The sequence below is a fragment of the Pleurodeles waltl genome, chromosome 6 (assembly GCF_031143425.1).
Source record: "Pleurodeles waltl isolate 20211129_DDA chromosome 6, aPleWal1.hap1.20221129, whole genome shotgun sequence".
Classification (NCBI taxonomy): domain Eukaryota; kingdom Metazoa; phylum Chordata; class Amphibia; order Caudata; family Salamandridae; genus Pleurodeles; species Pleurodeles waltl.
The window spans coordinates 1,037,289,722-1,037,307,112 of record NC_090445.1 but is presented as its reverse complement, the minus strand read 5'-3'; the positions used below and the strand labels follow the sequence as shown (position 1 = coordinate 1,037,307,112).

Sequence of the window (17,391 nt, the reverse complement as noted above, 5' to 3'; positions counted from 1 at the left end):
ATCTGGCCCTTAATTTGACAATTGATTTAGAATTTTCATAAATAATAAAAATACCAGCTGAACTGTTTTTCTAGCTGGTCCCAAACACAAGAAAGCAGAATTATTATTTTAATATGTACTCTACCTTTCCTCGTAGGACTGCCAGAGCCTTCCACAATGAAAATAGCTTTGGGGGCCCCCTCACTGTAGGGGGCATAGTAACAATAAATTTTTACTTTTCCCATTTTTAAATACCATGTACTCTACATTGTGGCATATAAGTCCTACATAGTGGCTACATTAATATTTAAAAGGGATATTTTTCGCCGTTAGAGAGCATTATTTTGACAGGTTAGACTGTGGGTTTAAACCACAGTAGTCAACATATACTGGTACTCTTACAACCATGCTTTCCCTGCCACACAAGTGGATGGAATAATAAATGCTGCCATCCACAAGTGATGTTTACATTTCCATGCTATGGACATATATCTGCACCATATACTATGGCCTTAGAAGCAAGTTAAATATGCCAATCAGGGGTTAGCGAATGTTTTCATGTTTAAGGGCTCAGAACACATACACTGCACACTGGACAAGTAGAGTTTAAAAACCAGCAACCAAATGTAAGTAAACAATAGGGTGACTAGACAAAAAGAGGCATTTTCACACAGCCACCAAAACATTTTTCAGATCTAAACTAGCTGATCTCATTGTGTTAAACTTTGAAAATGTAATTAACAAGATTTACTTGCAAGTTTAAACTGCAGAGATACACAAAACTGCTAGTTACATTCTGCCTGCACATTTTTTCAATGCAAATATCCCAATAGCTACATATCAGATATATAGCAAATCAAAGCATGTTTTCTGAGTAACATTTGCTGTAAATCAGTTCAGTGTTTTTGCTCTTTGTTTTGCAAAGTTCCCTGCCTGTCTTTAGTAGGAAATGAAAGAGTTGTTCATCCTACCTTACCTTTTTTCCCTGTGAACAGAGCTTAATGAAATGTGGTATGCAGAACCTTAGCTGGGTGAGCAAGTCAATTGCCATGTTGTGTGCATGTTTTGTGAAAAATTATAGGGAAATAAAAAAATGGCCTTTATGTACTCAAACTTTCTTTGACCGTCGACCCCACTGTATTTGCCTTCAGCCTTCTGCTTCAGGGGTTGCCTGCACTTTGGTTTTGAACAGCTCCTGGTCTCATGTTTCAAAGACAGGCAACCTGCACTGCACAGCCCTGGACCATGAACAGTGAAGGCTGGCTAAAGGGTGTTACCTGCAGCCAGAGCCTGCTTCCAACTCATGGCCAAAACAACCCATGCAGATCCAGGGCCTGACATATGTAGATGTGCTTTGTAATAAACTCACCCATCTCCTAGAGTCAGAAAACTCAGCTAGTGGACCATGGACCTCATGAGAAAATGTTTTTATTTTATAATTTGTTGACTGTTGATCCCTTGCAGACCTTCACACTAGACTAGGCATTATGACTGTACTGTATACACATACATACCCCACTGTGTATATTGTTATTTCAGGGCCTTGAAATTGAAACCATATCCCATAATGTTTGTCAAATAGAATGCTGCTCACACTCAGAGGTAAGTTAAGTTTAGTTTACGTTAAGAGTGTTATTATGTGAGCGCTACCTCATAGTAATTTTTGGGTGCTCACTTTGGCTGATTATTTAAGAAGTCATTGCAATGCAGACTCTTCCGTCCTCCTCTCACCATGTGAATTAGTGATATCAGTGAGTTAGTGTTCTCTGTGACTTTCTTATGTAGCTTGTACGATCCCAAGCAATTTCACAGTGATGTGTAGTACTACTCTGCATCTATGGACTGCAGAAAAGGGAGACTGAGTTAGCCCATCAAGGGGATTGAGAAATGAGAACAGAACCAAAGATCATTCATTGCAATGCATTAGTTCCACATTTATTTTTTTTAAAGGAAATTTGGAATAGGGATGTTAGGATTAAAATAGCCAACTCAGCATTTGCAGATACTCGTACCATAGACAATCTGATCTAGATAAGTACAGTGTTACTGTGTTTGCCTGTTATAATAATTTTGTGGAGATTATCTTTACCACTAATCTCTTTTTTATATTCTTTATTTCTTACATTAGCTTCCAAGGGCAAGAAGAGAGCAACAATGAGGAGGGCCCAGGAAGAGCTAGGGAGCAGGCGCTGACCACCAGTGCCTCTGCTAAGGGCTCCGCTCACCCCAGTAAATCCCATTATTTATTATTCATGTTTTCCTAACTTTCACCTTGGCCCTCTATTACACTAACTTTAATTTTGCCCTGTTTATGTTTTTTGCTGTATCCCCTTTTTCTGACTCCCCTATCCAATTTCTGTTCAATTCTTGCTATCCCTGCATTATAGTTTTTTTTCCTTATTTCATGCTTTTTGTGGCAGCTGACATTTATTGGACTGTACTGATCTGTAGATTTATTCTGTTTTTTCGTAGGCATTCCCTCTCCCCTATATGTCTTGTAGTACTGTAAGACTAAGAACAGATTTTTGGTACTCTACTGTCCACTGTAAAGATTACAGGTCCAAGTTAGCTATTATTATTAATAATATACACCATGTGTATTGTGAAGGTTTTCTTTTTCTTGCTCATGCTCTACCAGTCAGCAAGAGAGTGGCCTTGGTCATGGACCATCCCCGAATCCCCAATGTTGTGCTGTGTAATTCATTTATACCATTACCAGCAGTTCCCATGAACGTGCAGCTTGGCTGGAAAGTATGAGGTGCCATTGCATTTGTCAACTCGAACATATGTCTATCATTGACCATTGTTATTCTAACCCTGAATTGTGCTTCAATGATTCAGAATCATTATCATTATGTGCTAAATAGCTCTGCCCCTCCATTACGGAACGTTTTTGGTTGGCTTGACTACCTGGCTTTTCTAACAGTGTGAACCAACAAAATGCAAGGAGGATGTATTGCGGTTGTATTCTTTTGAAAATAAAATAAGGTAGGTGTATCTGGCATCTAGAAATTGTATAATGTTTCTTTTTAGCCACAGAGTGCCCCCGAGTCAGATTTTGCTGCAGGAGCAAAAGGAGTGGGAGGAAGTCACACTGCTTGCTTATTGACGATTACTATTAGACTCACTAGCTACAAGGGCCTTGTTGTGGCTCATGATCCTGAACCCCTCACTTTACCAGCTACAATGGTAGCTGAGTTATGGTTTCCTCTATTTGCAACTCAGCAAAAGTTCATATAGTATACTCTAAAAATGATGGTTTGATGGAAACGGGAAAGAATGGAAGGTTAAAAGAAAAGATGTGTGAAATGAGTGAAAGGAAAGGATGCACGGATGGGTGAAAGGATGATTAAAAGAAAGGGTGGATATTGAATGGATGGATAATGGATTGGAAATTTTGGTGAAAGTCTGTTTGAGAGAAAGTAAGGCTTACATCATGGCAACTATGGGTCAATATACTTAGGAAGAATGAAACAATGATTGAATATTAGCTTTGATTAATTAGCAATGGAGCTCTTCTGGAGAGGGAATTGCTGCTCAACAACTTCACTTACTTTGTTTTATGTTTATCAGAGCTCGAAGGTGAGTGTGTTACTCGCTGTCAGAGCTGCTGCTGGGAACCATTCTTTTAACTTTATTAACTTTTAAATTAGACTCGTTTTACTAGCGTGGGGATATTGCTGTGGGGTTTGATTTTATTTTCTCTTTTTTTTTACTTCTTTTGGAGCAAGGTGCTGCTTTTTCACCTTTCACCGGAAGTGAGGGTCTGTTACAGCCCTCCTTCCGGCTATCAGCAACTCTTTTACCGCTCGGTTAGCGGTCCAGCTGACGTGGGGCTCTTGGCCCGGCGTCATAAATGATGGCAGCTGAGCTTCCGCACACTGAAGGTGAGCGCGTGACTCGCTGTCAGCGCTGCTGCAGGGAAGCATTCTTTTAACTTTTTTAACTTACACTCATTTTACTAGCGTGGGGATATTGCTGGGGGATTGATTTTATTTTCCCGCAATCTTTGTTTTTACTTCTTTTGGAGCAAGGTGCTGCTTTTGCGCCTTGCACCAGAAGTGAGGGTCTGTTAGAGCCCTCCTTCCGGCTATCAGCAACTCTTTTACCGCTCAGTTAGCGGTCCAGCTAACGTGGGGCTCTTGGCCCGGCGTCATAAATGACGTAGCTGAGCGGCCGCGCCGCTGGCGCGCCAAAAGTGCGCCTAAGGCAAGCCCATCTGCGCCCGTCCATTCCCGAACGGGCCCAGGGGCCAGAGATTATGCCCTTTTTTTTTAAAGGTGCTACCCCCCGGGGTCTAGTTGCAAAGCTAAGAATACACCTTGCAAGTATAAGGTACCTTTTGACCACAGGTCTGCTTGGACCTGCAAGGAATGTAATTGGGCAGTACAAGCTTCATTAACCCTGAAGGAGGCCAGGGTTCAGTATTGGAGGCCTTGGATATCTGGAATATAAGCTCATCAGAACACGGCAGCCCATGGTCAGCCGTTCTGATATGCTTTGGCAAATGTCCGCTTACTCCCCAAGCATAAGCTGTAAATCTATGAGCTGATTGACACTTCGCACATTGACTGTCTGTTTATAACAGAAACCTGGGGAAGAATAGAATCAGACCCCGACTTTGTTGCAGCATCTCCTCCAGGGTATACCCATTACAGATTAGATAGACCCCGAGGTAGGGGCAGAGGTTTGGCTATTATCTGCAGGGCTACTCTCACATGCGCTTGGTCCGGCCCCATTGTTGAAACGTGTGAGATGATGGTTTTTAAGATTTCTAACAGCAATGGTATTCTGTTGGTGGGCTTACTGATTTATCGACCGCCGGGCCCTCTCACAAATTTTGTTCAAACGTGGGTTAATCTGATAGAACCTATGGTTTTGTCCCCCAAAGCAATTATCTTAGGAGATTTTTGATGTCCACTTTGATGAGACCTGCAATCCAGTGGTTAGGGAGTTCTCAGATTTCATGGAGGCCCTGGATTGGACCCTTAGATTCTCAGCAGCCACCCACAGTGCGGGGCATATATTAGATGGGGTTTTTGCTCATACCTCCCTCCAGTTGGCTGTAACTAACACTCAGCTAAGTTGGACTGATCATCACCTGTTAAGCTTTAAAATTGACACCATTCCCTTCTCTGCTTTGTATGAATCGGAGAACAAAGTACTGAGGCCATGGAAGCACATTAAATTGGAAGAACTAGCTCCTGCCTTAGAAGAGGGTTGGGACAGGGCTAAGAAGTTGGCTCGGCCCTTGCTTGACATCTTCCACCAAGGTGTTGAAATGACCATGGCCCAATTGGCTCCTCCTAAGGTCTTGGGGCCCTGTAGCCAGAAGAAGCTTAGTCAGCCTTGGTTCACGAGTGAACTTAAAGCTTTTCAGCGAAATTACCGGCAACAGGAGTGCCGGTGGAAACTAAACCCAGTCCCAGAGGAAAGGGTTGCATTAAAGTCTACCCTCAATGCTTACAAAGCGGCGCATGTCAAGGCCAAATCTAATTTTTATACTGCTAAAGTTAAGGAGGCATTAAAAGCTCCCAGAGAACTGATAAACACTTTAGCCACTCCTTTTAGGTCACATGATCTGGAAAATTCCCAGGATTTCTGCGATAAGGTTGCAAGGCACTTTGAGAACAAAATCCTTCAAATACACGCTAATTTTATTCCCCATGAGGTTTCTAGGGAACTTTCCTCTGTGGTGTCCTCTGACTCTAAAACTAGTTGTAAAGTCCTATTTGACTTTTATGTCCCAACTCATGATAGTATTAGAAAGATGATTTTAGAAATAAAGTCAGGTTCCCCTTTGGATCCGTGCATCCCTTCCATTTTTAAATTGGCCCATGACCCGATGGCTCGGGCCTTAGCTCCTATTTTTCAGGAGGTCCTAAAGTCTGAAATGTATCCCTCCTTATGGAAGGAGACTATAGTTGTTCCCCTAAAGAAGAAGCCAGATGGCAACAGTCAGGATTTAAACAACTTACGGACAATAGCGCTTCTTCCCTTTCTGGCAAAAAGTTTAGAGAAAATCTTGAATAAGGAATTGGTGGAATTCTTAGTGGAAGTGGGAGGCCCGACTCCTCTCAACATGGTTTTAGAAAGTCACACAGTACAGAGACTGCCTTGATTTTATCCTCTGATGTTATTCTGAAATTGACAGATTAAGGTCAAGGGGACATTTCAGTATTATTAGATTTATCTGCGGCGTTTGATACTATCTCCCCTTATCTATTGACGCCTTTGTCAAGTAGGGATCAGAGAGCGAGCCCTTAAGCTTCTGGAGTCTTTTCTGACAAACAGATGGACCACTGTAGGTTGTGGCAACTTTAGATCCACGCCTTATCTACTACCCTGCGGGATTCCTCAGGGTTCTTCTTTAAGTCCTACTCTGTTTAATCTGTATGTTGCTCCGTTGGCAAATCTCATCCGATCTTTTGGATTTATCCCGACCTCCTATGCCAATGATACTCAGCTCATCATCCCAATTAAAAAGCCCTGGGAGGAGGTTGCGGATCAGTTCAATAACTGCATGCAAGCAGTTAGTAATTGGATGAAGACTAATTGGCTAAAAATGAATGCCATCAAAACCGAAATCCTCTGCTTTGGGCCGGCAAAAGAGTTATGGAATCCACGTTGGTGGCCTTCAGATTGCGGTATCCTTCCTGTTCCCACCACTATCAGTAGGAATCTTGGCATTCTCTTTGATGATCATTTAACATTTAAAAGTCAGGTAAATCATACCTTAAAGACATGCTTCTGGCTTATTAAAATGCTTAGGAAATGTTTTCCTTATCTCCAGCATGAATGGAGAGTTTCTGCTATCTTAGCATTGGTCATGTCTAAAGTTGATTGTTGTAATGCCTTATTCCTTGATTTGGACAAGCTTTGATTAATAAGCTGCAACTGGCCCAGAATTCAGATGCTAGAGTGGTTCTTAACCTCTTGCGGTGGGCATCAGTTAGTGGGAGCCTCAAACAACTACACTGGCTCCCGGTGGCTCAGCGTATTAGTTTCAAATCGCTCTGTTTGACTTACAAAGCAACTCACAGGATTGGTCCTCACAACCTCACCACCAGGCTATGTTGGCATGTTCCTAAGAGAAATCTGAGGTCTTCCAAAGCCTACAGAATCCAGGTCCCCGTACTTACAAAGCCAAATGGGGTGACAAAGCCTTTACAGTGGCTGATGTAAAATGCTGGAACTTGCTGCCTTTGAATATCAGGCAAGAACCCTGTTACTTAAGGTTCAGGAAACTGGTCAAAACATGGCTCTTTCCCCGATAGCCTTTGTTCAGCTTCTCGGTTTGCTCCCACAAGTAAGTTTTCTCATTTTCTACAGTCTGTTCTTCTGGGGGGTTTCCTTGGCTTTTGTCTCTTCCCTTTTCTCTCACCTTCTACACCAGCGCTTTGATGCTCTTTGTGAGTCGGAATGCACTTTACAAATACAATATACATACGTACATTGAATATTAGCTTTGATTAATAAGCAATGGAGCTCTCTGGAGAGGGAATTGCTCCTCAACAACTTCACTTACATTGTTTTATGTTTATCAAAGCTATGGTTCGAAGTGGGGGTATTTTAATTTGTGTTCTTGTAATCCCTTGACTCACTGTATTTGTTAAGCGAGGCAGATATGTATCCCACCTATCATCATTCATCAGTCCCCTTCTTTCCCATGGCATTTCATCACCTGTGACTGAAGAAGTACAGTATCGTTCAGTTTGTGACTACAGTGTTAGCTGTGCAAAGTGCGTCTGCTTCAGTTAATGCAGCATTTACAAAGATTTCAATGCATTACAAACTGAACACACAAGATGCGTTTCCCTTCGCCCACTCATTCACCTCTCGCAGTACTTCACTCGATTATCCTTTCCTAAGTTCTTCTGTCCAAGCCTACTAAAAAAATAGAAAAATCAATTTTTGTTCAGGTTTTTCCCTTCAGACTTTCGTCTATTACAGTGACTGAAAAAGCAAAACTTAGGCACATGATGAATCAATGATTATTGACACCCCTCTATCTATAGCAAAAGCTCTACTTACTCACCTAATTCCTTTGCCTTACCCTGCAGTAGAGTATGTCGTTTCCTTACTGCCCAGTGAATGAATTTGTTGGAAATAATTTGTGGTTGTGGGCAAGGGCAGTGACTAAAATGAGACTAGTAAGTTCCTGATTTGATTTCAATTTTGGGGTAAGGGATACTCTGAGAAAAATGTACCAAATGCAATCAATATAGCCTGTTACTTTCCCTGTTGTGCAGTGCATCGTTTTCCCACCATCTGCTTGCGTCAGACAGGATAACATATCTGCATTTTATATGTGACGTGTTTGATGTAGTATCTTATTCATTACTATTCTGCCTCTTTGAAGTCAGGGTAGAAACAAAGTCAAAGGCATTTGGAGAACAGCAGAGGCGTTGAAAATAAAGATAGCTAATTTTCAACTACAGCTGCTCCAGCTGCAGACAGTAGCAAAGTAACCAAAGCGCTGGCTAGCATGCCTCTATTAATTTGGCATCACAAATTGTGCTCCGTAGCACATAGGCCCTCATCATGACATTGGCAATAAATCCCGCTTACTGCTGCGGCGATGGCCGCCAACATACCGCCGTGGAGGCGAACATCCGTTCACCAAATTATGACACACACACATACCAACCGAACAGAATACTACCACATACACAAATCAACCAGCCCAAAGGTCAGTGCTAAAGTGGCGGCATGAACACCCATACCGTTACGCCAACAAAACAACACCAACCACATTATGACTCACGAATCACCATGGCAGAGATTCAGTGTGGTAAACCATTGGCGGTACACACTGGCATGCTCAGAATGGACACCCAAATAATAAACTACACAACATTGGCCAATGCCAAAAAAACACACCTGACACTAATACACACACCACACCCACAGCACTATAAAACACCCACCCACATTACCCACAACCCTTTATGAATACAAATTATTGGCACGAGACAACTAGAGACACACACACACCACATACACCTATACATCCCTTATGCACCCCACTTCACACACCCAATCACAGTACCTACACACCTACACACACCACCCAACACCCATGTCCCCACAAAGGCACCCCCGATTCACAGATGATAAATTGTGGGTCATGGTGGTGGAAATAGTCAGGGTAGAGGCACAGCTGTTTGGAGCACAGGTACAGCAAATATCCATTGCCATGGGATAGTATCCAAGAACAAGGGATGACATCAGGAAGAGGGGAAAGATACGTTCTGTGGCAGCAAGGCACCAGCTTGCCATACTGAGGACTGGCGGTGGACCCCCACCTCCTCCCCACAGCTCACAGCATGGGAGGAGCAAGCCTTGGCAATACTGCATCCTGAGGGACTCACTGGAGTAGCCAGACGACTGGACACTGGTGAGTCAATATTTACTAGTTATCACCCCCATACTTGCATCCCATCTCACCCCCTCACCCTCACTCCCATCACTCTACTCCATCCCACACACTGCACCTACACATATGACTAACCCCAATGCCAAGCCCTGCATGCTACACCCATCACAAAAGCATGCACAGCATAGGGGAACTAACAATTCCCACAATACAACCACATACACCAACAAAGGTGGCAGGGCAACAGCAACAATAGAGGGGAGGCTCGGGATGTTCAAAATGTCACAGACATGAAGCATAATACATCACTTACATCCCCACAGGTGCCTCCGCCAATGTCAGTGGAGAGGAGGTGCCACGACAAACCAGTACCCCAACAGAAAATGCCCCGAATGACGACAGTAACTCTGGACTTCTGGGTCTGGATGCATTACCTGGCCCACCAGGGACAACTGGTCAGTTGGTCACCCTAGCCCACTCCCAGTCAACCACAGAGCCACCCCCCATCAGTATCCAACACCACAGCACTTACGCAGCACCCCCACTCCTTTGTACCCAGGACACGTCAATCAGCAGTGTGCCCACCTGTACAGGGACCCCAGTCCACACCTCGCCCCCAAGACAAACAGGGACCTGGGTTCAGTGGCAGTGGGCACGCCGTGCAGGCTACACAGGCACAGAGCAACAGGGACTCTGGGAGGACGGCTGTGCGGGGGGAGGACAGACCCAGGGAACTGACTCTCTAGGAGGCACTCACCAAGATTCTGGGGGCCTACCAACAATCCCAGGACACGATGGGCCAGATCCTTACCAACATACAGGAGAACAAGGAGCTGCAGGAGGAACACCATCAGGAGATGAGGGAGGACTTGCAAACTCTGAAGACAACCATGATCTCCATAGTAGGGGTGCAGGAAGACATGGCCAACATCATGACGAAATGGACAGCACACCAGCGGACCCCTACCACTAGCAAGTCTATTGACCAGCCCTCCACTTCTGCTGCAGCTAGTGGGCAGGAGGCCTGCCACAGGACCCATAGGCCACCAGCACTCCTCCCCCTGCAAAAGGTGAACCAACCCGCAAACGTTCCCTGCAACCCAGATAGAAGCCAGAGACATTTGCCAAGACCAAGACCACCGCCAGGAAATTAAACTCTCCTGATTGTCCCCCTTGTGTCCTACCTTGTCACCTTCTCCACTTTGAACTGCCTTTGCTCCCCTTCCTATGACCCCTTGGACACTGGCCCTGTGCTGCAAACAGACTGGAACAATACGCTGGACTTTCCGCTACCATCACCCCATTCCATTGTACTTTTCCGTCAATTATTTTCACTACAATAAACACCCTTGAACACAACTTGAGTGACACTGTTTTATGTGTTGAAAATGTGCATTTGTGGGAACAGTCACATCTAGTGCAAATGATCTGAACAGTGTGATAGCATACAAATAATGACCTGTAGCTGTCTGTAGTAAACACATCAAGACACTGTTGTCATATCACCAACATCTGTAAAATGACAAGCCATAGGTGACAGTAAGTTGAGATGCAAAGGAAGTGAATGCCTTCATGCTACAGCCACACAGACAAATCAATAGAGTAATGGTCAGTTCCAATGTCTCACCTGTGTGTCACTGGAAGTATTGATGTATAACTGATGTTCTGTTGTCGACATCCTCATTGTCTGCCTCCTCATCCTCACTGTCCTCAGGGTCCACTGCTGCCACAGGGTCATCTCCAGTCTCCTCCGCTTGCAGAAAAGGCACATGTCGTCTGAGGGCCAGGTTGTGCAACATGTAGCATGCCACTACTTTCTGGCAGACCTTCTTTGGTTGAGTAGCACAGGGATCCACCTGTCAGATGCAGGCATCTGAACCTGGCCTTTAGGAGGCCGAAGGTCCTTTAGATTACTCTCCTGGTTCGCCCATGTGCATCATTATAACAGTACAGCCCCTGTCCTGGCATTCCTCACAGGGGTCAGGAGCCACAATAGGTTTGAGTAGCCTGAGTCACCTGCAAGTATTGAGAGACAAACATTAGCCTTACACAATGCTATGGGGATAACACCTGAAGGCATACACTGGCATACAGTGGGAGGGGACTCTAGCTCGCCTATTAGCCACACCCTGTGCCTCTGTAGTTGGGCCATCACATTTGGGATGCTGCTATTCCTCCGAACGAAGGACCCAGGATACTTGCCAGTGATGTGGGAGATGTACTGGTCCACCAGGCACACCATATGCATATTCAGTGAGTGGAAACTCTTCCAATTCCTGAACACCTGTTCTTTCTAGCGGGGGGCAAAAGCAATATGTGTACCGTCAATTGCCGCAATAATATTAGGTATATGTCCCATTGCATAGAATCCTGCCTTCACAGTGGCCAAATTTTCCACCTGGGGGAAGCAATGTAGCTTCACCAAGGCAGACAATACCCTTGCCAGCAAAATTGAGAACACTGGCTGTGACATTCCTGCTGCCAAGCCCACCGTCACTTGGAAAGAACTTGTTGCCAGGAAGTGGAGCACTGATAGAACCTGCACAAGAGGGGGAATCCCAGTGGGATGACGTATTGTTGATATCAGGTCGGGCTCCAAATGGGCACACAGCTCTGTGATTGTGGTCCTGTCTAGTCAATAGGTAAGTATTATCTGCTTGTCCTCCAATGTAGCCAAGTCCACAAGAGGTCTGTACACAGGGATTTGTCTTCTGCTCCTAATCATCCTCAGTGATAGGTATCTAAGGGGCCCAAGAGTGAGTGGGCTGTCACAATTTGAACAATGGAACCACCACCTCAGTGTGCATACAGCATTAATGTGATGGGACAGTAAGAATGGCAATGTATGTGCAATTTTCTGCAATGAAGCAGTTATGGAAGATCTGAATGTAGTCCACCAGCATGAAATGGCGACCGCCTGTCCTGTATGTAGGGACAGGTGGAAGTGAGGTAACTTTACCGACATTGGGCATCATGGAGGAAGGCGGTCTTGCACCTCCGTGCAATTCCTCATTGGCTAATATGGGGATCTAAGGAGTACAGTGGCCAATGGGGATTAGCGACGGCTGTGACGGTGTACACCGCCGCCAATGTGACCACCATTTTCTGTCTATAACCTCACTTGATTCCTGACTTTCCACAGGACAACACCTATACTGTGTGTGTGCTGTGACCTGTGTCAGGAACCTACCATGGTGTGTGACTTGGAAAAGGGCCCCTGCCTTAACTCTGATGGAGTTGGAGCACTTGGTGGATGGGGTCCTACCCCAGTATGGACAGTTGTATGGGCCTCCAGACCAAGAGGTGAGTACACCTTGGGCACTGTGCATGTGGGAAGATTGCATGGAGATGTGTGTGTAGGCATCGTGTCATTTGTGGGGGGGATGTCTGGTGGTAGTGTACATGGTGTGCACCGGGTGGTGTGTGTGCCAATGGAGTCGGAGACAGGATTTGTTGGCCATATGTGTGACAGGCTGGATTGTCTGTGTAATGCTGTCCTCCTGTCTGTATTACCTCTGCATGTTAGCGCCCATCAAAAGAAGAGATTGTGGCGTGCCATCGCCAAGTACTTGCGGACCCTGGGGGTCTACAGCAGGCAGAGCACCCACTTCAGGAAACAGTGGGAGGACCTGAGACGCTGGGCACAGAAGCCTACAGAGGCCAAGCTGGGGATGGCCTCCCAATGAGGAAAGGGTGCCCGTCGAAACCTGATGCCCCTGATGGCCTGCATACTGGCGGTGGTCTACCCAGAGCTGGAGGGGCACTTGAGAGCATAGCAGCAGCCACAAGAGAGTGAGTACAGTGGGCATTACTACAATAATTGGTAGGTTTCATGGGATCCGGTGGTGGGTGTGAGTTAGTGGGTGCCCCTTAATGCCAGGACAGTTAATGCACCGTGTGAGAAAACAGGGCTGATTGCAGAGGCCCCATAACTTTTTGCCCCCATTTTCCACTTTTTGCTGGTGTTTTCCTGACTTTAAAGGTGCCCTGGGTACTGCTAACCAGTCCCAGGGCCTGTGCTCTGTGTAAATTAGGCTAATTATAATTGGCTAAGTTAACCTACCTATAAGTCCCTAGTATATGGTACGGCATGTAGGTTTAGGGACCACAGCATAGGTGGTGCACACCTAGGTGCATTGCTGAGGTGCCCAGTGTCATTTTAAAAGCAAGCGTGCCTTGCTGGCTGCTTTTAAATTAAAGTTATATGCAAATTCGACTTTGGAATTAAAGGTACTTCCAAAGTCTTAAACTACCTTATTTTTACATATAAGTCACCCCTAAGGTGTGCCCTATGTGCCCCTAGGGCTGGGTGCCATGTAACTATAAGCAGGGACTTTATAAAAATAGATTTATAAGCCCTGGTGAGGTAAAAACAGCCACATTTGTTTTTCCCTCATTGAAGTAAATGGCCTTCATAGGCTAGAATGGGCAGACTTTATTTTAAATTTTAAAGTCTCCTTAAATGTTACATACCAAGAATTTGGTATCAAATTGATTGTTGTAATAAATCCCACAACTTCCAGTTGTTGGATTTAATATAACTTGTCCAGGTAAAAAGTTTAGACTTTACCTAAAAAGTTGCCAATTTCAGCTCTGCATTGTTTTTGCTGCGGTGCTCTGATTGGCCAGCCTGCAGCAGCTTCTGCCAGGCTGCCTTGATGAGGTGTGAAGTGGCCAGACTTCACACAAAGGAATGTGCTTGGGGGAGAGAATCTCCCCTCAGCAGATGGTGAGGCAGGAAGGGGGAGGGCTGCCAAACTGGTCTTCAAAGGCAGAGAAGGACATTTGCAGCACCCAGCAACACCCCCACATCCTGCAACCCCAGACAGCTAGGTGCCCCCTTGATTAGGTTAGGAGAGGGCAGGAGAAGGGTGTGTTTATGATTTTTAGCCACACCAGTGGGTGGGCTCAGCCAGATGTAACCTCCAAAAATCAGATTCATCCATGTTGGATTTTTAGAGACTGTTGCCTTCTGGGATGGATTTTTGCCACACTTCCCAGGAAGTGGTCATCACAGGGGGACGACCCTGTCCCTGATTGGAGAACCAGGGCCCCCCTGCTTTTCACCCAGGAGCAAGGATAAAACTGGCAGACCTGCACCCACACCTCAGATCCCCACCAAATTTCAAGAAGAAAGAACTTAAGGAGAAGAAGGACTGCCTTGCTGGACCCCTGGCCTGCACCTGGAACCTGCACTCAGAAGGACTGCACCAGCTGCACACTTGGGCTTCACCACAAGAAGGACTTTGCCTGGCTTCAACTGGTTCAAGGAGGGACTCCCTGTTTGCTACAGGTGAAAAATTGCTAACCAGAGTCCCCTGCACCAACTCCTGAAGAAAGCGACCAGCTGACCACTGTCCAGTGGCCAAAAAGGAGTTTGCGCCAGGTGCATTCTGGGAGTTGAAATCCGCACCCCCCAAGGACCATCACAGAACTTCTGGACCCTTGGGGTGAGCTGTGGACCCCAAAAGAACCTTAAAAGAACATCTGGCCATCGTATCCGAGAAGGGCTCCATGGACGTCGGATCAAGATCCAGGTTTACCCCGGTCGAAGGATTTTCATCTCGAAAAAACGACTAAGTCCGAAGGTAAAAGTCTCCACCGAGGAAACCCACATCGCGTATCCGGACAAGGGCTCCAGGAGGTCGGATTCAACTGGCAGGTTCGTCCCGGTGAAGAAAAACTTCAAAATAAAGACTAAGTCAGAAGGTAACTTTTTAACCGAGGCCTCCCGCGACCTGTAGCCGAGCAGGGCTCCATCGCGGTCGGCCTGAAAGTTTGACTTTGCCCCGGTCGAGGTGCAACCAGATGACCCGATTGGCGCTTTTTGTTTCTAAGCGCTAGAAAAGTAATAATTCTTTACAAATTCATATCTCCGGTTCCCCTGAACCGATTTTAATCGTTTTTGTGTCATTTTAAAGATAAAAATATAAACTATTTTTATAAATTGGTTTTGGATTTTTAAACTGTTTCCTGTGTTTTATTTAATTACTGTTTTGTGATATTTGAATGCTTTACACTTTGTCTCCTAAGTTAAGCCTTGACGCTCGTTGCCAAGCTACCAAGGGTTGAGCTGGGATTAATTTACTGAGACCTAACTGTACCTAGGTGGAGGTTAGTGGCTTGTTGCTAGGTGTAGGTACCTACTTGCCCTACCAATAACCCATTTTCCAACATAATTGGAAGCAGCGACGGGATCCTGTACTTGTGTTCAGTATCACGTTACAGTTTAAGTAAAACAAATTAAAAATCCTTTAAATTGTCTTAGTGCAAAAACATTTTTTTTTTAATTTTTAATTTACATTTTTTTTTATTAATTTGGATTAATTTCAATTATTGAATTTTTGTAATTTTTCTAAATTCTTGTTTCCAATTTTTGCAAAAAGTTTTTGTTGACACAAAACTAGGGAACCATGGAGCTTGATCTGGCTAGCCTACCCACACTGACAGTAGTCCAGCTTAGGGGGTTGTGTATTGAAAGAGGGTTGCCTGCAACCACTGATCTCAGGAAGCAAATCCTGATCACATCCCTGACAGCATGGGCTGAGGCCCAAGAGGTAGAGTCAGAAGAAGCTCCAGAGGAGGGAGAAAGAAGGGAGGATGCAAGCTCTAACCACTCAGGGGAGGGAAGGCATCTGAGCCCAAGTGAGGATGAGGAAGAACGGTCCTCAGTAAATACAGTCACTAGGGGCAGATCCAAAGCTAGTGGTGGGAAGGGGGTCCTTTCAGGAGGAGAGAACCCATCCATCAGAGAAAGAGAGCTGGAGGCCCAGCTAGCATACATAGCTTTGGAAGCAGAGAAGCTGGCCCTAGAAAAGAAAAAGTGGGCATACAAAGAGAAAACAGATGGAGGCAGCGATAAAGAAGTTGAGGTGTCGATGGGTGGGGGAGTTTGCCCCAGATTACCCAAGGGGGTAGTTCCTGCTTATGTAGAGGGGGATGACATAGATAAGTGGCTGGGGGCCTTTGAGAGGGCACTCCAAATGAGAAGGGTTAGGCCTCAATACTGGGGTTCCCTTTTGTGGAAGTTGGTCCCCAACTCAGGGAGGGATAGGCTTCTGACCTTAAGGGGGGAGGAGGCAGATTCATACCCTAGTATGAAGAGGTGCTTAGCCAAGATGTTTGGTCTGACCCCAGAGCAATATAGAATGAAGTTCAGGGACACCCAGAAGGTCAGCACCCAGAAGGTCAGTACCCAGTCTTGGGTTGACTTTGTGGACATTTCACTAAAGGCACTAGAGGGCTGGATTATTGGTAACAAAGTAGATACTTATGAGGGGTTATACAATCTGATCATGAGAGAGCACATCTTGACCAATTGTACCCAAGAAAGGTTACGCCAGCATCTAGTGGACTCTAAGCAGACCAACCCTAGAGAGCTAGGGGAGGCAGCTGATGAGTGGTTAAGAACCAGGGTGGTTGTCAAGTCCCAGGGGGGAGACTCCAAGAAGGGGGGGACAGGTCCCCAAAAACCTAAGGAGGGAGGTGGTAAGCCCACCACAGAGACTCCCTCTGTACCCCAGAACCCTAAGAAGGAGGAGAGTAAATCCCACTCCCACTCTGACCAGCAGAGACAGTTAGACCCTGGGTTAAAAAAGCTCTTGGACAGTAGGGCTTGCTTTGACTGTCAGCAGACAGGTCACTTCAGAGGAGATGCAGCCTGTCCAAAGAAGGTGGTTAGCACTGGGCTGTCCAGTGTAGCCATAGAGGAGGATTCCTCAGATGATGAAGTCCTCCTAGCATTGAGCTGGGAGACAGGACCAGATGGTAAGCTGGTGATCCCTGAGGGTGGGAGTAGGCACTTCCACCACATTCAAGTGAATGGGATCCCTACCACTGGCCTGAGAGACACCTGTGCCAGTCACACTATAGTGAGTGACCGGTTAGTGACCCCAGACATGTATGTCCCAGGAAAGACAAAGAAAGTCAGGATAGCCACAGGGGAGGTCACCTCCAAACCTGTAGCCATAGTGCCCCTAGAGAGGGAGGGTATCCTTGACTGGATTAGGGTGGTAGTTAGTGCTGACCTTCCC

General features: G+C 45.6%; 1 long non-coding RNA gene across 1 annotated transcript in view; it reads left to right on the top strand.

Moving 5' to 3' along the window:
- The first annotated feature begins 2,141 nt into the window (after window positions 1-2,141).
- The window catches only part of LOC138300516 (uncharacterized), a 476,230-nt gene continuing 460,980 nt past the window's right edge, over window positions 2,142-17,391 (top strand). Inside the window, exon 1 of the long non-coding RNA XR_011204956.1 lies at window positions 2,142-2,208. This is a non-coding gene — a long non-coding RNA (uncharacterized lncRNA). The remainder of the gene's footprint in view (window positions 2,209-17,391) is intronic.